This window comes from Lissotriton vulgaris, chromosome 1_1, assembly GCF_964263255.1.
Source record: "Lissotriton vulgaris chromosome 1_1, aLisVul1.2, whole genome shotgun sequence".
Taxonomy (NCBI): Eukaryota; Metazoa; Chordata; class Amphibia; order Caudata; family Salamandridae; genus Lissotriton; species Lissotriton vulgaris.
In genome coordinates this window covers 228,603,112-228,630,864 of record NC_141685.1, presented here as the reverse complement: position 1 = coordinate 228,630,864, position 27,753 = coordinate 228,603,112, and the positions used below count along the sequence as shown (strand labels likewise).

At 45.7% G+C, this 27,753-nt stretch overlaps 3 non-coding genes across 3 annotated transcripts; all 3 read left to right on the top strand.

Moving 5' to 3' along the window:
* The first annotated feature begins 24,499 nt into the window (after nucleotides 1-24,499).
* Nucleotides 24,500-24,571, top strand: TRNAQ-CUG (transfer RNA glutamine (anticodon CUG)). The gene has a single exon. It is a non-coding gene; the product is annotated as a tRNA-Gln (tRNA).
* A 745-nt stretch (nucleotides 24,572-25,316) lies between these two features.
* TRNAR-CCU (transfer RNA arginine (anticodon CCU)) lies at nucleotides 25,317-25,389 on the top strand. Its single transcript has one exon. It is a non-coding gene; the product is annotated as a tRNA-Arg (tRNA).
* A 745-nt stretch (nucleotides 25,390-26,134) lies between these two features.
* Nucleotides 26,135-26,223, top strand: TRNAR-UCU (transfer RNA arginine (anticodon UCU)). Its single transcript is given in 2 exon segments — nucleotides 26,135-26,171; nucleotides 26,188-26,223. It is a non-coding gene; the product is annotated as a tRNA-Arg (tRNA).
* Nucleotides 26,224-27,753: the final 1,530 nt, after the last annotated feature.

The following is a 27,753-nucleotide window of genomic DNA, read 5'->3' as shown; positions in this document are numbered from 1 at the left end:
TAGCTTCCTGGCAGGATGTGATGACAGCATTGTCAGAGGCAAACCAGGCCCATTCAGGTGAAAGGAAATCTCCTCCCCCTCCTCTAAATGCAGCCTAGGACTATTCAGCCCATCCCATGCCCATCTAGACCTTCTGGAGCTACTGCTCCTCCCTAGCCGCTGTCATCCTAAAGCCAGACAGTCAATCCACAAACCCAGCAGAGTCAAACTGGATGGCAAAGCATTAAAATGCCAACTTTCTAGAGGCTTAACTATCAACACATCGAAAACCAAGTTGATGGCCTTTGCACCCTCGAAAAGATTCAAAAATAATTTTGTGCTTAACAACGCCCCCCTTGAACTGGTTGAGTCTTTTGATTACCTCGGCGTCCGAATTAACAGCCACATGTCCTGGAAGGATCATTTGTCCAAAATGCTACTAAACCACCAAAGAGTATCCGGGGTGACGCTGAAGGAGATACGTGAGTCAACCAGCAAACCGGTTTCCCCAGCTATGACCATCTATGAGGGTCAGATCCTACCTGCAGCACTTTATGGATCGGAGTTGTGGGGGTTTGAAGGGATTTCTGACTTGATGACAGCGGAAAACAACTTTTTTAGGAAAGTGGTAGCCCTTCCCACTTCCACCCCCATGATCCCATTAAGATTAGATCTGGGCAGGAAATCAGTAAAGGATTTGGTGAGGCTCCGCCCGTTGTTATTTTGGTCCCGATTACGAAGAACTGAAGAGCTGGCAAAGTATGCAGCAGGTCTAGATGAACTACTTTTACTAGACACCTGTAAAAAAATAGCATGGTTAAACAACCTGAAGGAACTGGTTTTTACTTTGGGCCTCAGAGAGGCATGGGAGTTGCAATCACCTCCACCGAAAGAAGTCATAAAAAAACTATACTGGGACTGGGTACAGAATAATGTTATGCGGTCTAGGAAATTGGGCTCTCTTACTGACCAATTTTTGTCTATTAAGTGTACACGCAACATGGAACCTTTTTTAGACTTAATAACTAAACCACAGGATCGAGCACTGTACCTAAAATTACGGCATGGGACGCTCCCGGTGTATGAGTTCACGGGTAAATGGAAGAACACAGTCGTTAGCTCACAGGGCTGCCCGGGCTGTGCGGCCCCCAGGGAAACGGTGGCCCACCTGTTCTTCGCTTGCCCAGCCTACAAAGGGGCACGGAAACTCTGGCTGAAACCCGTCTGTAGGGAACTAGGTCTGAGGTGCCATAGCCAGGCACTACGTGTCCTTACTACAGACTCTTCATCTGTTAGTATGATTTGTGGGGTGGCTAAATTCCTAGGGACTGCGTGGAGGACACGTTGCCGTTTGCTGAGACTCCAAACGGGAAAATCCACTAGTTAAGGACGATTTTTTATTGCCAGCAATTTGTGAATGTTGTGTCACTGTTCCTACTGTATTTTAATCTCTTATCTGAATTGAATTGTTTTATATATTGTGTTCTTTTATGGTGAAAAATTGCCGAATAAAGATTATTCAAACAAGAAAAAAGTGGTATTTTGAAACACAGAATGTAAAAATCACCTTCACTAAAAGATGCACCTTTAGGTACTGAGTTCAGGCATCTAGACTTTATTTTTCTACATTGTTCCAAGGGCCAGTTAAATGTTTAAGATGTTATAAACAAACTCCCCATTCTGTCCTATGGGAACAGGTAGTCCTGCAATAGTGAAAAACAAAATTGCAGTAATTTATTATCCGGACATGCCAGACACACTAGGGTATGTCCATTCTTTAACATACACTGCACCCTGCCCACAGGGAGACCTTCGGCCTACCTTAGGGGTGACCGACATGTAAGAAAAGCAAAGGTTACAGGCTAGCAAGTGGGTGCACTTGTCATGTCGACATGGCAGTACCAGACTGCACAGAGGCTCTGCAATGACAGGCCAGAGTTACATTTACAGGCTGCTTGTGCACGTGGGACAATCTGTGCTGCAAGTCCACAAGCTATCCTGGCTGAAGACGGCTGATAGCCAGAAACCGGTCCTAGGATGCTTTATTACGGTCCAGGAAAGACATGGCTTGGCAGTTCGGGCTGGACTGTTCCCATGAGGCACAGGGTCAAGGCTGATTTGCATATGGCCGTGTCTGAACTGGGGTAGTGTTGGATTGCAAAAAAAACGATCAATTTAGGCCCGATCTCTGTAGTGGGGTGAATGTATGACATTGTTCTGCATTCTGTCCATCAACTGTGGTTTTTGCATTTGTCACCCCGAGTGGGATGGGTATGCTCAGACCTGAGTCCCATGCTCTTCACACCACTGGAGTCAAGCTATCCTGGCTGAAGACGGCTGATAGCCAGAAACCAGTCCTAGGATGCTTGATTCCGGTCCAGGAAAGACATGGCTTGGCAGTTTAGGCTGGAGTGTTCCCATGAGGCACAGGGTCAAGGCTGATTTGCTTATGGCCATGTCTGAACTGGGGTGGTGTAGAGTGCAAAAAAACGATGGATTTAGGCCCAGATCTCTGTACTGGGGTGAATGTATGACATTGTTCTGCAATCAGTCCATCAACTGTGGTTTTTGCATTTGTCACACCGAGTGGGATGGGTATGCTCAGACGTGAGTCCCATGCTCTCCACACCACTGGAGTCAATCTATCCTGGCTGAAGACGGCTGATAGCCAGAAACCGGTCCTAGGATTCTTGATTCCGGTCCAGGAAAGACATCGCTTGGCAGTTCGGGCTGGACTGTTCCCATGAGGAACAGGGTCAAGGCTGATTTGCATATGGCCATGTCTGAACTGGGGTGGTGTGGAGTGCAAAAAAACGATAGATTTATGCCCAGATCTCTGTACTGGGGTGAATGTATGACATTGTTCTGCATTCTGTCCATCAACTGTGGTTTTTGCATTTGTCACCCCGAGTGGGATGGGTATGCTCAGACGTGAGTCCCATGCTCTCCACACCGCTGGAGTCAAGCTATCCTGGCTGAAGACAGCTGATAGCCAGAAACCGGTCCTAGGATTCTTGATTCCGGTCCAGGAAAGACATGGCTTGGCAGTTCGGGCTGGACTGTTCCCATGAGGCACAGGGTCAAGGCTGATTTGCATATGGCCATGTCTGAACTGGGGTGGTTTGGAGTGCAAAAAAACGATAGATTTAGGCCCAGATGTCTGTACTGGTGTGGTAAATAAAATTACCGGGACTATTTTTCTATTCATTAAATGACAATAAGGATAGCTTAATAAATGAGAGGCAGAGTCCGTGGTATCTGAGTCATACGGGCTTTAATTAAGTGGCTTGAGTCACTGGACATCGGGTTCCATCACCACTAAGGTTCAGGAAGGGATATTCAACGTTTTATTAACATCACACATTATATATAGTAAAACTGAACAGTTGCATTGAATACAGTAGGCGTAACAAGTGAAAAAGAGAGAGATAAGAACACATGGGCATAAAAGAAGGCGTGTACAGGGGCGTACACGGAGGTGTGTGCTGGAAGCGTCACAGAAGGGTCATAGGTGGGTGGATGCATAGAGGAAATCTGCAGGGTCAGCAGAAACCTTTACCATGGATGCGTGCGCAACTGAACATGACGTGATATTGACTTGTAACTGGGGAGAGCTGGGGGGCTTGACTTTAGCACTAGTAGAGGAGTCTGGTGTCTAGGTGTCAGAACGACCTGCACCTATAACATATCTGATATCTTGTGTTTGGAGGATGTATTGTCTGAAGTAAAATGTCTCTCGGGCAGAGGCCGTTCAATACTGAATGCTAGTGCGTGCATATGGTTCTTCATGCAATGTACGGGGCCATGGGCCTACCATGGTAACGGGTTCGGTAAATCGCTTGCAAGGAGACAGGAAGGCAGGGCCCTTTGCTCTGCAGCCGGGAATATGTTTACCTATTTCACTAGACTGGAATGTGTTTTTGCGGAGACTGAGCAGATAACTGTAGGCAAAATACCGTCTTGGCAGGCAGGCCAGGCCGAGCCAGGCACCGCTTCGCTGGGCAGGAAGTAAGGTAGAGGTCAGGGATGCATACCTAAACTGCAGCTTTCAGAGACAGAAGTGGCTCGGAGCCTCAATTAAGGGCCTGGATCGACTGAGCCAGAAAAACGTGGAAAACGTGTGCTTTGCAATATTTAAAAGTGCACCATGTAAATGCATTGGAAACGTAGGCCTGGATGCGGAATCAGTACTTTATACATGGAGGACTCACTAACTGACATGCTAACATTAGACGGAAATGCAGAGGCATTATCATGGCGGGCACGGGAAGGGAATTACATGACATACATGGGGCACGGGTGCATGGATAGGGTGCGAGTGGGGGTCACACTGACTACCTAAAAAAATCTATTTCCTCATTCCCTCCTTGGCCCCTACTGCGCCCTTTAGGATATATCTATTTTCATGAGACCATCTATTTGTTCGTATAACATCATTTGCTCATCTTTTTTCATTCGAGCACGGGAACGTGAACGTGGACGGGGAATACAAGACGTGGCGCACAAGCCGCAAATCGCTGGGCCACATTGTAGACAGAGACAGCAACTGAATACTATAAGCAATACTAGTCCTAAGAATGACAGTACGGTCCAGCCCCATCCTGCTATTACACTCCAGAGCCAGCGGGACCATGACCATGGGTCCTGATGCAATTCACGGGCTATCTTATGGAGTCTGGTTATAGCAGCATACACCGACGGTGCGTTATTTGGAATAAACACACAACAACTGGAGCCGATCACTCTACAAGCTCCACCCCTATCAGCCAGGATGACGTCAAGAACAAGGCGGTTCTGAAGAACAACAAGTCTCATAGCAGACTGCTCTTCGGTCAAGTTTCCTAAGGCAAAAGTAGTTTCGTTCACTACTGCTTCAAGAGTTCTGGTCAATCTTCGTATTATCTTACTATTTTGGACGGGACCTATGAACCAGAAATATCCTAATCTTTATACTGGTCCCACGCTGACTCGGAATAGTCGATAACAGGGGGAAGGTCTTGTTTATGTTTAACATGCACAAGACGGGTATCTCGATGATAATTGGATGGGGCTAGAAAAACAGGTGGTAATAGGAACGCGATATAACACGTTCCATCCCAATCCAGGGGCAGATGTACATAAGCTGTCTGACCACAAATAAAATAGGAAAGGCGAGAAGCTTTGAAAGTAGACTTTCCTTTATCACTGAATTCGACCACAGTATTACGATCACTGTGTCCTAGGTGTACTGAACCATTTTTCCTGACGCATAATTCACCTTTCACGGGTAAAACTGTTATAAACGGTAAGTCCGAATTAGTCTCGGACTGGACGTTCAGTATCATGAGGTTAAGGGAAAAATTACCTAAATCATACACTTCGTTTTCTAGATCGGTCCCTGTCCTTTGGGGAAGACCGTCCTTGTCTGGGAAACATGCTTTATTCATGACTGTATTCAGGTTCCCCCATATCCAATTGCCCTGGGAAACTTTGGACTTACTGTCTAAGGAGGAGATTAAAGTAAACCATGCCCCGCACGAACCATTATGTGAAAAAGGATAGGGAAAGAGGGGCAGAGCTCCCTTCATTTTCTGGTAAGGTGGGAGTCGGCCACATACCCAGCAATTCGTGACATTGCTGGTCTGGTGAGAATGGTGTAACATACGGATAAAAGTGTTGTTGCGCAGTGCTAGTCGGTAGGATAGTTCGTGTGGTGGCAGGTCACTGAATGTATGCTCTACAGTGTCATTGGAAGAAGAATGTACATGTGAACCAAGAGGAGGAAAGAAAACGTGTAACGTCCAGCTTATACATATGATCGTAATACTCAGAAAAAACATAAAAAGCAATGTAACGATGCATCTACTGCGTAGATTTTTACAGTATTTGTTTTTCTTGACTTTTTGTGTATCTCTCTCACTATTTGGGTCTATCTCATACATGTCAGAAACCTGTCTAAACTTCACCCGAGGGGGACTTAAACAATTAAACGCTGTCTGACTTACTAGACTGTAACTTGGCTTTATACTCCTGCTGCGGAGTTTTCTCTAACAGAGGGAGTTTAGTGTCAGTATCAGAATCAGGGCAGTCCTTGGGAAATGTCTCTGGACACAGTCCATGGAATCTTTTTATGTGGCTGGAATGAAGCCAGCCTTTCCTTCCCTCGACTTTCACTGCGGTCCTCGTGGTCATCAACACCAGCTTCGGCTCCCGCCACCTGGGCTCCAGAGGGCTTGAGCGGTCGAAGTTCCTTATACAAACAAGATCACCCGGAACGATTTCATGCGGTTTCACTTGGGTGTTGTCCGGGAAAGCAGCCGCGACCTGTGAACGACAAGAGAGTAGTGCAGACATCAAGGAAGCCAGGTAATCTGTCAGCATGTTACTGTCAACGTCAGTTATTCTCCTAGGCATAGGTGTACCCCACATATTTGGGGGTCGACCGAAGACAACCTCATAAGGAGATAGTCCGGTTCTGGAATGAGCTACCATACGCATGTAAAAGAGGGCAACCGGCAGGGCTACCATCCAATCTACACCTTTTTCTGCACGGACCTTCGCTAACCGTGTTTTCAGAGTCTGATTATGTCTCTCAACGAGACCAGCTGCTTCGGGGTGTCGTACGCAGTGAAATTTCCACGGGTACCCTAACAGGAGTGATACCTGTTTCATAAGTTCGGACGAGAATGACTGTCCATTATCTGAGTACACGACACGGGGCAAGCCGTATCGCGGGAAGAATTCACGGACCAACTGTTTGGCAGTGGTCACGGCAGTGTAATCTGGAACTGGGTAAGCTTCTGTCCATCTGGATAGGGCACATACAACTACGAGGACATACTTGAATCCTCGGCATCTGTCCATCTGGATATAATCCATCTGGAGGACTTCAAAAGGGTGGTCAGGAGGATGAAATCCACCTTGTTCCACGGGAATGGCTTTGCCTGGATTGAACTGACAACAGATCATACAGGTACGTACTTTCTGTTTTGCTGCTGCACGTAAATGTTTGTTGAACCAGATGTTCTGTATGCTGTCTAGCAATGGCTTTTTCTCCTAAGTGTGCTGGACTATGTGCTGTATTAATGATAACTTGAACCATAGAGTCGGGGAGAAACCATGTGGCTTTTCCCTTCGTCATCCATCCCTGATCTGTCTGGACCCCTCCTTGTTCTGTCCATTTCTTGATTTCGTCCGGAGTAGCATGTGTCTGTATGTCGAGTACATCTTGTGTGGGATCCCTGACTGTCATGCAATTCGTCAGTGATGGTACTTCGGTCTTTGTCGTGTCAGCTGGAATGTCTGCATGAGTCTGAGCTGTAAGCTTGGCTGTTCGATCTGCCAGGTCGTTACCCTGGGAAATAGTGTTAGTAACTTTCGTATTTGCTTTGCACTTCATGATGGCAATGGCTGTAGGTAAGTGTATTGCGTCTAACAGAGCTTGAATGAGGGGACCATGCTGTATCTTGGCTCCATGAGAAGTCAAAAAACCTCTCTCTTGACAGAGGACACCGAAGTCGTGAACGACTCCGAATGCGTACTGTGAATCTGTGTATATGTTTACTTTCATGTTCTTGGCTCGTATGCAGGCTTGGGTCAGAGCGATGAGCTCTGCTGCTTGAGCAGACAAGGTGTCAATACGATGTGTTTCTATGACTTCAGTTTCAGTGGTCACTGCATATGCGGCCACTAACTCTCCTGTACTTGTTCTCATGCATGAACCATCCTCATAAAGTGTCAGGTCTGGGTCGGATAATGCAATGTCTGTCAAGTCTTGTCTGGGCTTCGTCATGGTGTTAATGACTTCCACACAGTCATGTGGTGCAGGGTCTGCTGTAGTCGAGGGTAACAGTGTAGCAGGGTTTAATATGTTGCAACGTCTGATCTCTATGTGTGGTTGGAACAGTGTCAGTTCATATCCTGTCAGTCGTGCTATGGTCAAGTGCTGAGTCTGTGTCCTGTTTAAGAGAACCTCCACGGAGTGTGGAACCTGTACTGTCAGGGGATGTCCTAACACTATGGAGTCGCTTTGTCTGATAGCTAGAGCTGTTGCTGCAACTGATTTTAGGCATGCAGGCAGAGCCTGGGCTACTGGATCCAATGTACTAGAAAAATAAGCACAAGGCTTGTGTTTTCCTGCTTGATCTTGTGTGAGAACAGATAATGCTGTGCCATCGCGTTCAGTGACAAAAAGTGTTAAAGGTTTGCTGTAACATGGTGTCGCTAAAACAGGTGCTTGACATAGGGCTTTCTTCAATTCATCAAAAGCTTGTGTATGTTCCTGAGTCCAAGGGAGGACAGTCGAAGTCGCTGCCTCCTGTGTTGTCAACTGTATAAGTGGTTTGGCTAGATATGCATACTGAGGAATCCATTGTCTACAGTAAGAAGTGAGGCCAATGAAGGCCCGTACTTCCTTTTGTGTCTTGGGTTGTGGAAGATGTGCAATTAACTGAATGCGATCAGGTGTCAACTGTCTACCCCTCTTGGACAGCAAGTGTCCCAGGTAAACCACTTGCTGGGCACAGAATTGTAGCTTCGTAGGGGACACTTTATGCCCCTTTTCGGCCAAGAAATACAAGACTGTCAGTGATGCATGTTCGCAGTCACGTTCTGTTCGTGCTGTGATCAAGAGATCATCAACGTACTGGAGCAGGGCAGTGTCAGTAGGCATGTGAATACTGTCTAGTTGTCGTTTCAGTGCTTGGCTGTAAATACTAGGACTTTCTGTGAACCCTTGAGGAGCACGCGCAAATTTGAAGCTTCGGCCATTTAAACAGAATCCGAAGAGATACTGGCTTTCCGGATGAATGGGGACACTAAAGAAGGCGTTCTTGAGATCAATTACAGTGAAGAACGCAGCTTCGGAATCAATGGCAGTCAATAAGGAAGAAATGTCTGGGACCACTGGGTACTGCGGTATGATGCATTTGTTTAATTCACGAAGGTCAATCACCAGTCTGTAGACCGGTGGTGCATTCGGGTCAGTTCGTTTAAGAATCGGGATGATAGGAGAATTACATACATTTGAGTCAGTCTCTACAACCACTCCTTGTGCAATGAGGTCGTCAATAATTTTCAGTAAGGCCGCTACAGCCTCAGGTGGTAACTTGTATTGTCGAATTCGGGGTAGTACAACTCCTTGTTTAAGAGTAACACAATATGGTGTAATGTGCATACAACCTACATCAGTTGGACCTTGCGCCCATAAATGCTGTGGTACATTCTGCAATCTTGGATCAAAATCTCTTAACACATAATGTCCTTTAAAATCACGTAAAAACAATCTCACTCCTTCCGGAGAACAACAAATCACTGCTCCTAGTTCTTTCAATGTTTTTATACCAAGCAAGTTTTCTGGACATGATTTCGTGAGTAACAAGTCTGTAGTACGGGACAATGGACCAACTTCTAGGGAAACTGGCTTTGACACTTCGTTAACAATAGGCTTTCCTGAAAATCCCAGGGAAACATTTCTTGAGCCTGAGAGGGGTGCCCCTGGAACCTCGTCATGACTGCTCGCCCCTGTGTCAATCAAAATTTTTCTGTCTTTCCCTAATACCTGACCATGTACATAGGGACGCTCTTGATCTACAGGAACCTCGATAAGGGGCAAGCCAACCTCCCTCTCTAGGCTGTTTCATGAATACTGTTGATAATCGGGGTAATCTGACTGAGCATACTGGTACATTTGCTGTGTAACTTGCTGTGTGGCAGCTATAGGCTGGGGTACGGCTACTGTGTGTTGCGTGTTCTGAGGAGGTTGCGCGTTCTGCGGAACATGTTCCTGTCTAGGAGGACGCGGTCTTTCTTTCGTCTTGCCTGTAGATATATTGTGTTTCAGGACGGCACATTCATTTATATAGTGACCTGGCTGTTTACAATAGTTGCACGTCCCTTTTACATGTGGCGCGCCTTTTTTCGGACCATCAGCTGCCGGAACAGTTTGGGCAACTAATACTTTCATTTTCGTGTCTTTTATACGTCTCTGTTCTTCTATGCGCTTCCTTACGCCATAATTCTATGGCATCGTTCTGGGATTGTCTGGCTTTCTTTTTCCACAATGCTTCCTCTACTCTCATGATGCAATCAGCATCCCATGTCCCTGAGACAGGCCATCTATATTTCTCTTCCAGATCTTTGGTGTAGTCAACCCATAAGTCTAAGTACAGTATGGCATCTAAGCCATGTTTATGGTACATAAAATGTCCGGGAGTGTCCCTAGGCGGGACGGGAACTGCCTCTTCGAATATCCCTTTCCTGGTTTCTATCTGACGTAATTTCGAAAACAGCGGCATATTTAAACTGGCTTGAACAAGAATACATTAAACACAGTAATGAATTGCAAACAATCATTCATACCACGACATTAAACACATTAAAACATTTCGGACAGATACTACCTGGTACATAGAAAAACATAATTCTGAAAATCTCGAAAGACAATACTAGAATACTGAATTACTGGATGCACTGCGAAAACAGTACAGACATACCGGTCCCATAAAGAGACACGTCATACCGTATCCACCTAAGTGAACACGTCTGGACCGGGTCTGTGTACCCAGACACGTCTGGACCGGGCACAAATTAATGAACCCGTCTAGATGCGTTCCCAACAACGGTACTCACCGGGAAGCAAAACTGAAGGCCTCGGAAACTCGACACTGGACTGGACTGGACTGCTACGGCGTCTGCCTGCTACGCATGCGCTTCGGAACAGGTGGGCCTCCGGATACCTCGGACCTCAGCTTGGGCTCTGGTCGGGACTCTCCGCATTCCTCACCGCCTCGTCTGGATGCCGGGTCGCAGTCCCCGTCTCCTCCGTGGGCCTGAGGGAGTTAGCAGGAAAACCCGCGAGTGTGCACTGTAAGGGGTCCGTCACGGCTGTAGAAGGGGTCAGGGGCCTGCGTTACATCGCCGGCGCGTGGGGAAGGGGAGGGGTGCCTGTTCGGGCGCCAGATTATGTGGTAAATAAAATTACCGGGGACTATTTTTCTATTCATTAAATGACAATAAGGATAGCTCGATAAATGAGAGGCAGAGTCCGTGGTATCTGAGTCATACGGGCTTTAATTAAGTGGCTCGAGTCACTGGACATCGGGTTCCATCACCACTAAGGTTCAGGAAGGGATTTTCAAAGTTTTATTAACATCACACATTATATATAGTAAAACTGAACAGTTGCATTGAATACAGTAGGCGTAACAAGTGAAAAAGAGAGAGATAAGAACACATGGGCGTAAAAGAAGGCGTGTACAGGGGCGTACACGGAGGTGTGTGCTGGAAGCGTCACAGAAGGGCCATAGGTGGGTGGATGCATAGAGGAAATCTGCAGGGTCAGCAGAAACCTTTACCATGGATGCGTGCGCAACTGAACATGACGTGATATTGACGTGTAACTGGGGAGAGCTGGGGGGCTTGACTTTAGCACTAGTAGAGGAGTCTGGTGTCTAGGATGTCAGAACGACCTGCACCTATAACATATCTGATATCTTGTGTTTGGAGGATGTATTGTCTGAAGTAAAAGGTCTCTCGGGCAGAGGCCGTTCAATACTGAATGCTAGAGCGTGCATATGGTTCTTCATGCAATGTAAGGGGCCATGGGCCTACCATGGTAACGGGTTCGGTAAATCACTTACAAGGAGACAGGAAGGCAGGGCCCTTTGCTCCGCAGCCGGGAATATGTTTACCTATTTCACTAGACTGGAATGTGTTTTTGCGGAGACTGAGCAGATAACTGTAGGCAAAATACCGTCTTGGCAGGCAGGCCAGGCCGAGCCAGGCACCTCTTCGCTGGGCAGGAAGTAAGGTAGAGGTCAGGGATGCATACCTAAACTGCAGCTTTCAGAGACAGAAGAGGCTCGGAGCCTCAATTAAGGGCCTGGCTCCACTGAGCCAGAAAAACGTGGAAAACGTGTGCTTTGCAATATTTAAAAGTGCACCATGTAAATGCATTGGAAACGTAGGCCTGGATGCGGAATCAGTACTTTATACATGGAGGACTCACTAACTGACATGCTAACATTAGACGGAAATGCAGAGGCATTATCATGGCGGGCACGGGAAGGGAATTACATGACATACATGGGGCACGGGTGCATGGATAGGGTGCGAGTGGGGGTCACACTGACTACCTAAAAATTTCTATTTCCTCACTGGGGTGAATGTATGACATTGTTCTGCATTCTGTCCATCAACTGTGGTTTTCGCAAGTCCACAAGCAGCATTTGATTTACAGGCCCTTGGCACACACGTGGCACTGTACTAGGGTATGACTAGTAAATCAAATCAGCCAATCATGGAAACACCAATCCATAATTACAATTTACAACAGGAGCACTTGCACTTTACCACTGAACAGCAGTGAGAAAGTATGCAGATACACTAAAACAGCAAAAATCGAGTCAAAACCGGGAGGTCAGAAAGCAAAATGACAGTGGAAATGCGCCACAAGATGCCAAGTCTAACACACACACTTTAAATGTGTGCAGCAATGCACATGTTAATTAAAAGGAGTCGTCTGCAAAAGGAAGCAGGTAAACATTAGTTTGAAAGGGTCAGCTGAAAGACAACAATTATTTATTTTTAAAAAGCTGTCTGAGAAGGCCAAGTAACAGCTGTCTAAAAGCATGCTTTAAATGCATATAGTCATAGTAGAAAGGCAACAACATGCTGTGAAAAGCACACTTTAAATGCATACAGTCATCTGAAAAAGAAAGGAAATGCTGTTTGATAGCATCCTTTAAATGATGTGGCTAGGGGAAGATAAAATAAGGTAAACAATTAAGGTTGTGTGTGCAACTAGAAAATTAAAGTAGTTTGACCCATCAAAGTGATAAGCGGCGGATGAGAATGAGTACTTGGGCCACGGGAGACTGATAAGAGAAAGACAAGTGGAACAACAGGAAATAGAATGCCCACAACCACTGAAAAGGAGGAAAAGAAAATTGACAAGCACACCTACCAATAAGAAAGGAAGGCGGGATATAAGTCCCTTTTAAGATATATTTAATGCAAAGATTTAACAAGTACTGAACTAGCGCTGATCAGGGGTATCCTAACAAGGTGGTTTTGTGAAGCAGAGAAGGCAGGTCTGAGTGGAGAGGAGAGCAGAGGTCTAAGTGAGAGAGGAGAGCAGAAAAGAACACTTGAGAGGAAAAAATATTATTGAGAAGAGGGAATGAGAAAAGATGGAGTTTTTGTTTGAGACTGTTCGATGGTAAGAAGAGAGTTTGGGAGACAGGAGGACAGGTGATGTGTAAAACACATGCGGATGCTATGAGGAAATGTTCACTGAAGGAGCACTGGCATCAGGACTCAGTGACAATAGCAAGACTGTAGGAAGTGACAACCAAAGGAGTTACTGCTGTGGTAGCAGGACAGACAGAGACCTCAACGGAACTTTCAGGATCCGGTTGAAGCATCTCTGAGAGCAACATCACTAGTGGATCCAGGAATGAGCGTGACAGCAGTTTAAAGACACAGAATGGCCCCTGCATGAAAGTGCTAGCATCACTTACACATCCACTAAATCATCCATACACTTATCACCATGGACCTCGCACAGGCATCTATGTGAAACCTGCAGGTCATTGCTGCCTTAACTGCACACGTAACATTTAAATGAACTGTACAAGTATTTCAGAATATATTAGAATTAGAAAAGCACCAATGAAGCACATTCTTTGTTAATTCTGAAGTGTGTTGGAAAGAAATACTTTAATAGGATCAAAACAAATCACTATACTAGGTGATGCCGATTCCACACATTGGGCCCGATTCACAGAACTAACTTGAGACAAAATCCTAAACTCACTACGCTTGGTATTCACAGAAGTTAGGATTTTGCCTTAAAACAGACTTAAGACAGACTTTAGACAGAATCCTAACTTAAGACTGTCTTAAGTCTGTCTTAAGACAGAATCCTAACTTCTGTGAATACCAAAAGTTGTACGTTTAGGAGTTTTTCTTAAATTAGTTCTGTGTATCGGGCCCATTATCATTTGTGCATCATATAGTTTTATTAGTAAAATTGTAATGGTCATTTGAATTGAAAATGTGCTGTCTGTAATGGCAGTGCGCTACCACGCAATGCATACTCCACTCCACTCTGTTTATGTTATGGGCTTTTGTAAAGGGCACTATCACCCACGAGGGCCTCCTGGTGCTGAGCAGGGGTGTGAGCCTCACCTTGCCTATGATAGGTTGTGATAGGTTGTGTAAATGAAAAGAGAGGTCTCTGCTTCTCGCGTAATTCAAAAAGAGACTCTGACATGAAGGGGAAGGTCGCTCCACGCTTGTGGAGTGATGTAAAAGAACTGGCGCCCACCTGATCTGCGTCTGTTTATGCGGGTGAATGGGAGTTCTGCGCAGCCAAGATGTCTGAGGCGGTGATGGAAGGAGAGGCAACTGTTCAGGTGGGTGGGGCTTAAGTTGTGTAGTGCCTTGAATGTGTGTGAGGAGAGTTTGAGGAGCTTGAAATGGAGTGATGAATGGAAGCTTACGCTGCTGCTTCTGTGCATGATCTGCACATTCTGTGGGCGCCATCAGTGAGTGCGGAACACGCCTTCAGCTGCTATCATTCTGTAGTGTGAAGTATTGAAAAACGTACCTGCCTGATCCCTCCGTGTCACGTGTGGCTCCTTCAGTCAGAGCTTTGTTTTTGACGATAACTGCTGCCTTAAAAGTGACAAAAACTCCCCAATGATGCAACATGCTATTGGCAGAGAAGTCAGGAATGGCCGATGGCCCACCTCATGACTTTGAGATACTTGGCAGTAGTATAAATAAAATCTAAACAAACTAAAGTTTGTGAATGTCCACCTTTATTTCCTCTCCCCACCCAACTGTAGCTCAAACAAGTGGGCTGCACTTGGTGCCCAAGAATGCACGCAGAGGCCTACTCTGGTAGTACTTTCAAGGTCCTGAGAGGGGAGTGGGAGAGGGGCAAATCAAAGGTTTTACAGTCGGGTGGGGGGGCCTTTTGGATTGAATTGTAAACGTGTTCAGGGGCAGAGATGCTCTTCCTGAAAACCCTCCCCCCACAACCTGTGATAAGACGGTCTAGCTAACACAGCTGCAGCCAGCCTAAAAGAGCCAGAGGAAAGCAAACCAACGAGTGGCCAAGGCTCTATTCTTGCACCCACATTGTTCAATCTTTATTTGGAACCTCTGGGAAATATCCTAAGTAAATCTGGGGTCAACTATCATCTCTAAGCAGACGACACTCAAATCTACCTCAAGGTTGCTTCCTCTCACGATCTCTCCGTCCTTAGCTCTACCCTTGACTCCATTCAAAACTGGATGTCAACACATCAACTGATTCTGAATCCCTCCAAAACTGAATTCCTCCTCTTCTCCTCCTCACTTTCTCCTCCCCCGGTACAATCATGGATGGACCAGATGAATCTGCTGAACAGTAAACCCATCATTGTCAACAGCGCAAAATCCCTTGGTGTCATACTCAACACAAAACTCAATCTACTCTCCCACATTAAGTCAAATGCAAAGTCTGCCCGATACCAACTGCGCCTTCTTTGGGGGATTCGTCGCTTCTTCCCGGAGCATGACCTTAAAACCCTGGTCCAATTGCTGGGTCCTTTCCAGACTGGACTACTGCAATTCTCTTCTGACTGGCCTCCCCAAATCCCACCTGTCCCCCCTTAAGTCTGTTCTCCATTCAGCAGCTCGTTTCATTTATGGGGCCAAAAGAAGCGACCATATCACTCCCATGTTATCCACCCTCCACTGGCTTCCCATCCAGGCTAGAGCTATCTACAAGACTGCCTGCATCACCCACAAAGCATTGCACTCCTCCTCTCCGCGCTACCTGGCGAATAAACTGAAACTCTCTGGAGGCTCTAGACCATCACGAAATGCGGAAAATCTAAACCTCCCACTTTCAAGAAGGAAAGATCGATGGCCCAATCCTTTTCAGGCAGCGCAGTGAGAATCTGGAACTCACTTCCGCCTCAGCACCGGACCACCACCTCCTCCTAGGCCTTCAAAACTAACCTCAAAGTTCTCCTCCTTCAAAGACACTTCCAAATGTAATCCATGCCCTCTCTATTATCTGAAGGAAGCACTTCCATTATAGAAAAATCTACTTTACATGACTATGGAAGTGTCTTCCCAGTGTGTTCTTGTGGTTTGAGAGTCTGCCATTTATTGCAGTATTATCCTTCTACCTGTGTTTGGTACTCGTGTGTAACATGCACCCGTCACTTTCTCTTGTAACACACTGTTTTCTACCTCTTACATTTGTTTGTTTTCGATACCTGCACAAGTGCCACCAGTGTCTACGTAATGTTTGTTCTTGTGCTTGAGTGTCCTCCATATATTGCAGTATTATACCTCTATGTTTACTTTGTAAGCTTTTGTAACCTGCACCTCCTGTAATGCACCGTTTGCTACCTCTTGTATTTTGTTGGCTCACGATTGTCATTTTTGCTTCATTTAATGTAACGTTTGCTTTTGTATTTTGCTCACTTGTAATGTCTTCATGTATCAGTTCTGTTCCTATTGTGAAGCACTCTGACACCTTCGGGTAAAGTCTGCGCTATTTAAAAACGCATAAATAAATAAATAAACAGACAAGGGGCGTGTTGTAAATTCATACTTAGCTTTATATGGCTTCTTGGTTTCTTTAGTCCTTTCTTTGTGTTTCTATCTTCTTACCTAGCTGTGTTCTATCCGGTGTGTTGGGATTCTAGCCCTGGCAGTTGGGTTGGTCAGCTGTGAGGCTCGGTGCTCTGCTGTCTTAGCTTATTCTTTGTAACTTAATAAATCCAACTTAACTACTGGACGACGTGTCCTGCTGCCTACTTAATTTTCTTGAGTTTTAGAGCAGGAAGAGGTTGTCGTCCTTTCAAATTAGGGGTGTTTGGGGGCTCTTCACTAGTAGAGCCACTGGAATCATACGCTGCTCTTGTTAATGTCTTGTTCTTGTAGACACAGAAGCCCTGGAGTGTGCCTCGCCTTGAAGCCGGTTTCTGTGAGCTAGGCAGTTTATGTCTGTGCTGAAGATATCTTACTTTATACATGTTTACTGAAAGAAATGGCGCATCTTGAGTTCCTCGCTCACTGCTACCGCTGCAGAAATAAGTTAACACCTCCTTTCTCCATAGGAGATTGCTCCGAATTGTTTTTTATTTTTACCCCTGATGGCATGTTTTCTTTAAGTTTTGAATCAGTTCATTGATGGCACTGGCGTAACGAAAATTGAGGGGGCTCAATTAGGAGCTCTCCAGACAGACTGCAGTGCCGATGGGGCCCCCTGGAGCTTCGGGCCCCCCCGCACCGCGTGGGCTGCGGGGGCCTGCGTTACGCTCCTGATTGATGGTTATTTTGTAGCCACATTTGAAAACACAAGGTTTGTGAACTGTTACAGGCATGCCTCCACCGGGCTGGAAGGGAAATCATCTCTTCCAATGATGAGGGTCACAGCCCTGAATTTACCATATTATTATTAGGTCTCGGCTGGCGTGGATGAGCATATGTGCAGCTCGCTCGGCGAGATTTTATGATTTAGAGGAACTTCTGTGAAGGGGTTTAAGCCCTGCCCTCTTTTCCATTGGCTGGCATCACCGTTTATGCTAAACGGTGGCCAGCCATTGGAAAAGAGCTTTTGATGACGTGAGCTTTTCTCTTTTTGAGCCGGCCCTCTTGGATGGGCTTGTCTGCTTTCCTTCTAAAGTAAAAGGTTTCTTATCTTTATGGGGCCATTTATTTCAAACACATGGCCCCATAAAGACAAGAAATCGCTTACAACAGGAGAAAAGCAGGCCACATATATATTTTTGCATCGCACTTTAAAGTGAAAGCGCGATGCAGAAAAAAACAGTGGCTGACTGGCGAGCACTTTTTTTTGCAGGCGTTCTTTCCTTGTTTTTATCTCTTTCACAGGAGAGCAATCCCTCTGGTTAATTATATGGAGACCAGGCTTCTTACCGAAGAGGGTGACTCCAGTTCCGCTCAGTCACAAAACACAGATGTCTCCAACCCTGCTTTCCAAATGGAGGAGGCATTAGAGTATGCATACAAAGCGACTTTTGGAAAATGGTGAACTGCCCATTAAGGACCTTGCTCCAAGAGAACAGGTAGTCATCCAACCTACAACGTGCACCGATTTTGTTCTTGAAAACGCATTTCAATTTGAAACAAATCTAGATGTGGAAATAAGTTTCCAATTTGTTTTTACCCGAGATTCACAAAACCGGGTTTCCCATAAGAACTCAATACACCAAACAGCAGGTTAGGGCGACAACTGAAAAAGAAACACACAAAGATAGTAAAACAGCAACCTAAAAATAAACACACCAAGTAAAACTCAAAGTCATGTAATATATGAAGACTCTACAGCGCAGTGCTCTAGTTTTAGGCAAATAAATCAGCACCCACAAAATAAGGCTCCATACCACCCAGCCGATCACACCCTGTCCATAAATGGGTCAGGGGCGGCTCTAGGCTCATGGTGGCCCTGGGCAGGGAGCGTAGGTAGAGGCCCCAGCCAGGGCCCGCGCACCATTTATAAGTGCCTCAGGCATGGTGTGGCGGCCCCTGGGGTTTGGTGGCCCTGTGCAGGTGCACAGCTTGCACATGCCTAAGGCCGGCCCTGAATGGGTCTCTTTATGCAACGCACCACCAGGTAAATATGCAACGAAGTCACCCAAAAATACTGAGCATAAGCACTCCCCTGCCTTCACCACCGAGCGTTGTTAAACTGTTATTAAAATGACATAAAATCCCCTAAAGCTAGTTTCTATTATTAAATGTTTTCTTTGTTTAAAGAAAGACAGTATATGTTGAAAACAAAGGTTCTACAAGCGACTACTAAAGGGGCACAGAAAGTTCCCCGTAACTTGTAAGCAGAACTAATGACCAAATGAAATCCAGCCCCCGTGCGATGGTGGGCATCTGAGAGGGAATGGATTGTATAGTGTGATGACACTGCAGGGCATAATCCTCTCCCCGCACCTTCAATATGCTGCCATTTTATCACATAAACACACTTCTGGGCATAAAGCCAATGAGGGTCTTATGAAAAAGGTCAACCAGGAAACATTGGTGTTGGTGATTGTGTTTAAGACATATACACAATAACACGGGTCCCAGAAATAAGCAGGGCTTTAAGTGGGCCGGGTCCTGCCGGTGCTCAGCATCGCAGTTCTAAAATGCAGGTGCTGAGTCGGGTCCCTAAAAGGCTCTCAATGTTTGCCCTCACCCTTAGGATGAAAAAAATAAATCCTAAATCCGCAGCAGTCGCACCCTTCACTGCCTTTAGCGTAACTTCAAAGAGACTCATTATATTTCTTTCACAGTCTCATTGTTTCAGAACGAAAGCATTTTCAATATGGTCTACCATGAAGCCATAGATATTGTTTATTTATTTTATGCAACTAACAGCCACTGGTAAAGCCAATAGTCCTGGCTTATTACTTGAATTATATATTCGAATGTGATTACAGAAGCAGAAATTACCAGTTGGAAGGCACACTATGCTAAACTCACATTTCCAGCTTATGTGTGTGAGCCAATCCTTTAATTACATTGGCCACGCCCCTTCGAGAGAACCGTCCCCACTCCCCAGTTTATTCATCCTATTTAAAGCCCTGGAAATAAAGCAACTCTTCTAAGGCACTGCTCCTCTGGCATAGTTACCTGTATCTGTGTAGATGGCCGCTGCCTTCCATGTAGGCAACAAATAACAGCAGGGGAATATAGACCTTCCCAAACTTCAGCCTGTTCCACCAATAACAGCAGTCACACCTTGCTGCAGGTGCATAGATAAGCAGTGGCTGTGCTGAGTGTCCCAGGGCTGTTCCAGCACACAGGCAGTGTGGGAAGACAAGGGTGTCCCCACCCATGGAGGTAGAGCGCCCCCTAAGGTTGTAAAGATCCACCCTGGACGATGGCCCATAACTGAACGAAGAAGGATTACGAACGATGTTGTTCAGAAGCGACCACTGGGCACAATAATGGAGCAAAATTAAATGGCTCGTCCTGAGAGAGAAATGTTATACCAGTTCTAGACTTCTGCTAAGTAATGATAAGGATAACGTGATTTTATTAATTGTGAAACTATATTTTATACTTTTCTTTACTGCTTCCTGCGGTGCTGTCTGTCTATAGAAAGGTGCTGCCGTCTGATGCAATTTCCCCTTTTGTAAGCACAACCCAGTGACATCATTGTGGGTTTTATTCTGGTGTGGGATCAAGGAACATCAGCTCCTTTGGAGATATTGCACATTGAAGCAAGCATCTTGCCAAGGAGAGCATTCCTCCATGCAGTCAGGCTGGAGTTCTAAACTGACTGAACATTTTAGGGAACTCGGAGAGGGTGGCATAACACAGATGGGATGAAGTCAGTTATGTGCTATTTAGGGCCTGATTCTGATGCGGTTAGGTAAGCATTCCCACCTAGGGCCTGATTCTGATGCGGTTAGGAAGGCCTCCTAATGGCATTTGCTCCTTCCAAATCGGATCAGGAACGACCCAGGGCCCAATTATGATGCGGTTAGGAACATATGCTCCCATTGAAGTCAATGGGAGTCCAACCAAATCGTATTGTGAAGCATCCCTATGCATTGTACTCCGTCGGTCGGACTGTCCCGATCCGAGTGGGTTGGAAACCATTTCCAACCTGATTCAGTCGGGAAGCATTTCCAACCCGCATCAGAATCAGCCCCTTAGTGTTGGGATACATGTCTGCAAAGCATAACTATCAGCGACCAGGAGAGGGCAGCCTTTGCACGATTTACGAGAGCTGCAGACTTCAGAATGGTTTTAAGAAGCACCAATCACGGTCTGTGTGTGCAAAAGCTTGGCGATTTTGACCCCTAGTACTAGCACCAGTGCATAATTTGTTTCAAAAACCCATAAATGCTAAGATCCTCCTCCGGAGGCCTCTGCAGCTTGCACCACTCATTGCCCCTGCCAGTGGTGCCAATGACAGCACCAACACAAGCACCAACAATCACACTCGTACATGTGTGATAATTGAGACTGTTCAACTCCCGCGAAGCTATAATAATGGTTTGGGTGCCATCTATAAGCCATTTTTAATGCATATTGAATTCATAAATACCCGATATGTGCTCCTCCCTTAATACAAATAACAGGGCAACCATGTGGCAGATTGTCATAAGTGTCCGTGTTGGCAATTAAGTGCTGTGCCGAGGACGGAAACCACCTGAGCATTATCCTAGCCACCTCTCATAGTATCTTGTAAGCATCCATAATATTCCACAGGGCACGAAGGTGCGTGAGGGGTTTACCATGGCTCAGTCTGCTCTCGTTATCACCAATGCAGTCTATGGCTTGCGCTGCAGTGATGTAAACATGCCAAACTCAATACATGTCTCCCTCATAGAAACATGTGCAAAAAGCAGCTAAAATCTCTGTACAGGGCTTCAAGTGAGATGCGTCCTGCCAGTGCTCAGCTCCGGCAGTTCTAACAATCATTAAAAATGCAATAGGTCTCGCCAAGTGTTACGTTAAAGCCATTTGCTTTGCTATACAATACCATTAGCAAAGCAAATGGCTTTAACTTAATCAAAGGCGAGACCTATTGCATTTTCAATGCTTCTTGAAGCGGGTAGTCAGTGGCAGCCTCAAGTAGGGTGACAAACCATCCGTAAATTTCACGGACTGCCCGTTATTTGGGCCTCTTGTCTGTTGTCCGTGAGCACTTCTTTGACGGACGCCTTTTGTTTGTAATTTTGGGGATGGCAGCAAGCTGTCCCAGCTCACACTTCTCTGAGGCTGAAGCAGTCCCTCCCGACCTCGCTCAGTCCTTGTACGGGCCCATTGTCATTCTGATGTGGCTGATTATCACCTAAAGAATGACAATGGGCCAAAGGTGTAGGGAAGCAAGGGGTGGGAGGGGCATGGGGGGTGTCATAAGTGTTTATTGGCCCTTCCTTTGATCTGTGACTCACAGATCAGCACAGGACAGAATACCAAACAAGTACATTAAAAGCTAGAATAATCACTGTGATGCAGCTTGAGAGTGTGTGTGTGTGGGGGTGGGGGTGCAGAGCTGCAGAGGGTGCCAAAGTAACAAAAGCAGCGAAAGAAAGAGAAATTATGATAATGGTAAATCAAAAAAAGCACAAGGCAAATAGAGGGAGAAAGCGAAGGAAGAATAGAATGCACATAATGAAAGAAAGCTGGACAGAAAGAGAAAGATTTGCATTTAACAATGGAAGAAAGGACAAAAAGATAATCAAATGGAAAAAAAGGAACACAAATGAATGTTAAAGTGGAATATGGAAATATGAAAAGAAAATTAAATATGAATTTAACGAATAGCGATAGACCAAATGAAAGGATGCACAAACAGAAAGATTGAAATAAAATAAATGGAGGATGTAAAGAAGACAGTAGAGAACAAAGGTGATATAAAGAAGGACATAAGGAATGAAAGAAAAGGAAAAGACGGAAAGAATAAAAGACGACGGTCAATATAGGTAAATTCCGTTTTTGACCAAGTATCTTTCCTGCTGTAGAAAGCATTGTTTTGCATTATTTTTGCAAACTTTTATCAGGGGAACCATTTTCACAGAATTTCAAAAAGAATGACCAGAATAGCTCACTTTGCTCTTTTATTTAGTGTCATATAAAGAGTGGGTATTTTATTTTCTGGCTTCTACCTTGCAATGGGCCCTTGTGTAGTTGCATCGTGTGGCGTGCCATCCTCTGCATAGGCCTAGGGCACTGCATGCTGCTTTTGTGGAGGAGCTACATTTTGAAATATCCGACAGGATGAAAGGCAAAGACTTCCGAGTGCTTTGCGATACTGCAATTTTCAGGCCATAACAAAAATGTCTATTTAACTCCGGTGATTAATGTGTCTCTTAGAGAGATCTGAGGTTTCACTGATCCCAGTTTTGACTCATCATGAAGAAGCATAGAGGCATAATGCGCATCTTGTAAAGCACAAAGTGTAACATGCAGAGTAAAGTAATTATTTGTATTATAATTGTAAAGACAACCCCCACCACTATGTTGTGTATATCCCCAGTTTGTATTTTGGGGTCACTGGAATTATGCAATTGTGTGGGTTCAACAGTTTTCGCATGGTTATGGATTTGTCGCATGTGCCACATAATCCATCATTAGCTGAATATAGCTGAAGATTCTAATTTAAAAACAGTTGCTACCTCAAATGGTTAAACAATAATTTAAAAGGCAGTGATGTATTGCAAAGGATCTTTATAAAGGTTGACTGGTCACCTTCCTTTGCATATTACTATATTTGGGTGTTATACAGGTACTAATGAGGTGTAACCTATGACCAGAAAGTGTTAGTTTTAGTTTATTTGATTCAGTTCTCTTGCGAGAACAAAAAACTTTTAGCAATAAAATTACAATTTTGGTTTTAAAATTATCTATCTAATATAATTTTAAAAATGATTTAAAAAAGTTATACACTTTGATACACACAAATTCATTGGGTGGAGCATTGCAAAGGGTAATCAAATTCTGGACAGAATTTATATTACATTTGATTTTGATCGGTGTTATCAGCGTCGGATCGGTAACGAGGGCACTCGGGCAATGCCCGAGGGGCCGGTGCCCAATCCCAGCTGTGGGCTGCTTTTTTTAGGCAGTCTGGGGGGCGATTTGGCGGTTTCTCCATTGTTCTGATGCTGCCAGCGGCCCATCGGGTGCCTGAGTGGCCTTTCGGGATGTAGATGGACGTCCATTACCTCCCTTTTATCAAAGGTCAGAGGTGTCACTCCCTTTCTCTCGCTGGGGCCGGCCTATTTACATGAGCGGAGGCAAAAGTGGCATCACTTGTATTCATGTTTTTTTCCAGTGCAAGCTAATGCGTGCATTTTTTTTTACCCCCCCCCCCTTTTTTTTTTATAAAACTTTGCAGAAGCAGTGTTTTGCAAAGGCAATATGCAAATGTGTGCCACTTTTTTCTATCGTGCCTGGGCCGATTTTTAATCCCAATCCAACCCTGGGTGTTAAGTATCTGTTCCTGGCAGCTGCAATAAACAGATTTGGAAAGGCAAAGAGAACATGTTCCAGATCTTGCACCCCACCTTTGCATAAGTCACAGAGGTTAGACCCTCCTCCTTTTGGCAAATTGTTAAAATGTGCAAAAATGAGAAAATAATATGGTAACACTATGACAAAATTTGCACCATTATGTTGCAAAAAATCCCTTTTCTTGCTCAAAACTGTGCACATACCAAAACGGCGATTGGCACGATTGTCTTAACTTAATATACACTTATTTTGACGTGTACTTATGTTGGTTGTCTATTTACTTACTTATACAGAACTGTACGACCTCCTCTGATGTGTCTGGAAACGTACCTTTCGTCCCAAATTTGTATCCTGAATTTTGACCCTTTGTCCTGAATTTTTACACTCACTGACCTGAATTTGCACCTATGCTAGTTGGTCACCCAGCCTCGAGAGCACAAGGGAGCGGATTTCAAGTGACTGAAATCAGAACTAGAAACTACAGCCGACCCCCTCCCCAGCCCAGCAGTAAAACCTTCGCGTGGGGGCAGGGCTTCCAGCTGGTTCCATGGTGTAATGGTTAGCACTCTGGACTCTGAATCCAGCGATCCGAGTTCAAATCTCGGTGGGACCTGAACCTTTTCTATTTGTTCAGCAATTAGTTGCATTTTACCTGACTTCAGTCTTAAAAATAATCAGTACGTTTGTCTTCACGAGCAAATGCTTTGTTTTTATTTTTTTAAGCGTCACATACAGGGCTTTCACTTTAATGGCGAAAAAATGAGGCGCTTTACAAAAATATAACATTTACAATGCAATAGCTCAGACTCAGGCAAATGTTTCGTTCTGTTAATTGTTTCATTCTTCAGTCTCGTGCACTGCAGCGAAATGGATTAATTAACCGAATCCAGTAAGCTCTACTGACTCAAACTTTAATCATCAAAGCAGTCGGGTTTTTGAGGCTTGGATTTAATTGTTTTGCACCTGACCCTGAAAATATTGATGTAAGTTTATATATAATTTAGTTAATAGTCCAGGCAGAAATCCTGACTCCACGCAGCTCAGTTTCTTTATAGCAACAGTGGCCGATGCAGAAGAGAGTCTCTTTCGCCTAAACATGGATCGAAAGTTCGACGCTCATCTGGGGTGAAAGAAAGATGCTTTGCCGTTTTTGCTGGGGTCCTCGTGGCTGAAATGTGATGGATGAACCGGTTCACGTAAACGCCGCCATTTCAAACTGTGTTCACCACAGCGCGGGTGTTTTCAAAGATTGTAAATATTTACTTGTTTTATACCTTAGTAGGAACGCTGACTGAGTAGAGCATGCCGTGCGTGCAGAAGGTGAAAATAATGCTCAATTGTGTCATGTGTGTCAAGCAGCCCCAGTGGCCTAATGGATAAGGCACTGGCCTCCTAAGCCAGGGATTGTGGGTTCGAGTCCCATCTGGGGTGGGGAACGATCAGTTTTTGCATTTTATCCTGTTTTGTCTGTATCTTCACTCTCAACATTAGGATTGTAAAGTGGGTGTAGGGGAAGTCAAACGTACATCTAGGGGTCCAATTGCACAATATGATACCAGAAAATGCATGATCAATCCCGGCTTCCCACTTGACCAAATTGTGTGATTCTCAGCAATTATTTATTTCACTTTCCCTCTTTTTTCTTCATGATCATATATAAAATTACCATGAAATACGTGAGTTCCAGATGTGCGCTGGAGGAAACCAGCTCCAGTGTATGATTTTATAAACTATAATGTTGTCCATGCCTACTAGCCACATAGGCCCCCAACGGGCGCTTATAACAAATGACTTGCTGCCTCTTAGTTTACTATTGTTAGTGTGGGTGGAAGGGAAGCATGAATGTTTCTTAAATTCATGTTAGATAAATATCACTTAAAAAAAAAACCAATTCTTAATGCACTGAAGAAATCCGATATGCAAATCCTGTTAGAAGAAACAAACATCATCATCGCTCAGCGGTGAAAAGCTTCCAGCGGGACGTAAAAAATAACCCGGACCAAAATATCTCACACGCCCCTGAGACCCTGTGAGTGGAGCTAGCGCAGTCCTCGTCCGTCTCATCTCTAGAAATACACGTGCACGAACGTTTCACTCTTGTTTCTTCGAAGAAAGACTCGAGCATCATTTTTTCTGTGCACCAGGAGTGCGCTCTGAGGCGCGTGATTCTGCAGGTGGCTCTGTGGCGCAATGGATAGCGCGTTGGACTTCTAGGCTGGCCGTGAAGGCATTCAAAGGTTGTGGGTTCGAGTCCCAGCAGAGTCGTTTTGAGACACAGTGCCCCGAATTATGACAGAAATGTTCATTCATAATTGTTCACAAAGAGCACAAGGAGCAGGATTAGTTTGCACATGTTTTTCCAGAGCTGCTTTTGGTTCCCCAGCCCGGCCCTGGGGCTCTGTACAGCCCCTGCTCCTGGGAGCCCTGATGAAGACCTCCTGTACTCTGCCTGTTAGCATCACACATGGGCCAAAACGTGTAAGCAGAGACTCCTTCTCACATGCAGGACACTTACCCCCGCTGGGTGCGTAGAGTGCACGGGGCAGGGAGGGGCGTCATCCACTCATTGCTGTACAGGTGTGAGGGAGTCTTTGCGCTTTGTGCTCACAGGGTCTGTGCTCTTTTTACACGGGGAGGTTTCACCAGAGACCGCAATAGGTTATCTGTGGGGGGTGCCCTGGACCGGGTCAGGGGTGGTAGAGTGGGGTCCAGACAGGTTCTGGATGTGGTCACTATTCTTGAGATGGACAGAGAGTGCAGGAGGGTTTTAACAAATATTCCTGTTTGTGCCTCAGTTGTGGCTACACCAGCACCGCGCGGCGCTAGTCTACATGATCTGCGTCTCTGGGAGCTACAACATTCTCCAGAGGATACAGCAGCCCCCCTTAATGCCCCATCACATCTGATCCTCGAAGCTTGATTATGGCGGGGAGCGGTGAGGCTGGGGGCTTTCACCAAGCTGCCTCATTGAAAAGCACACCCACCCCCACATCTACAACCACCATCCTGTGTGCCCCAAACTGGTGGACTGGGAGGGAACAGCAGTCCTGGAAGAGGGTGTCCATATCTAGTCATGGGGGCATATCTGGAAGGATTTTTGAGGGTCTGTGGGCCTGTTCCTAGCCTGACCAGAGAGCCAGGTGCTAGATACAGCCCTGGCGCCCTGGCATCTCTAACCACAGCGCAGGAGCATCGTCTGTCAGTCAATGAGACATCTCTGGATCACTGATCGAGTGAACCTGCTCCATGTTTGAACCTGGCTGAGACTAGAATGTGTACAGCAGAGTTCTGCTCTAGTCTCAGGGGATGGCATCCCTTCTCAAGAGCTCTGCTCTAGTCTCAGGGGCTGGCTTCCCTTCTCAGCAGACTCTGCTCTAGTCTCAGGGGCTGACATCCCTTCTCAGCAGAGCTCTGCTCTAGTCTCAGGGGATGGCATCCCTTCTCAGCAGAGCTCTGCTCTAGTCTCAGGGGGTGGCATCCCTTCTCAGCAGAGCTCTGCTCTAGTCTCAGGGGGTGGCATCCCTTCTCAGCAGAGCTCTGCTCTAGTCTCAGGGGATGGCATCCCTTTTCAGCAGAGCGCTGCTCTAATCTCAGGGGATGGCATCCCTTCTCAAGAGCTCTGCTCTAGTCTCAGGGGATGGCATCCCTTCTCAGCAGAGCGCTGCTCTAATCTCAGGGGATGGCATCCCTTCTCAAGAGCTCTGCTCTAGTCTCAGGGGCTGGCTTCCCTTCTCAGCAGAGCTCTGCTCTAGTCTCAGGGGCTGACATCCCTTCTCAGCAGAGCTCTGCTCTAGT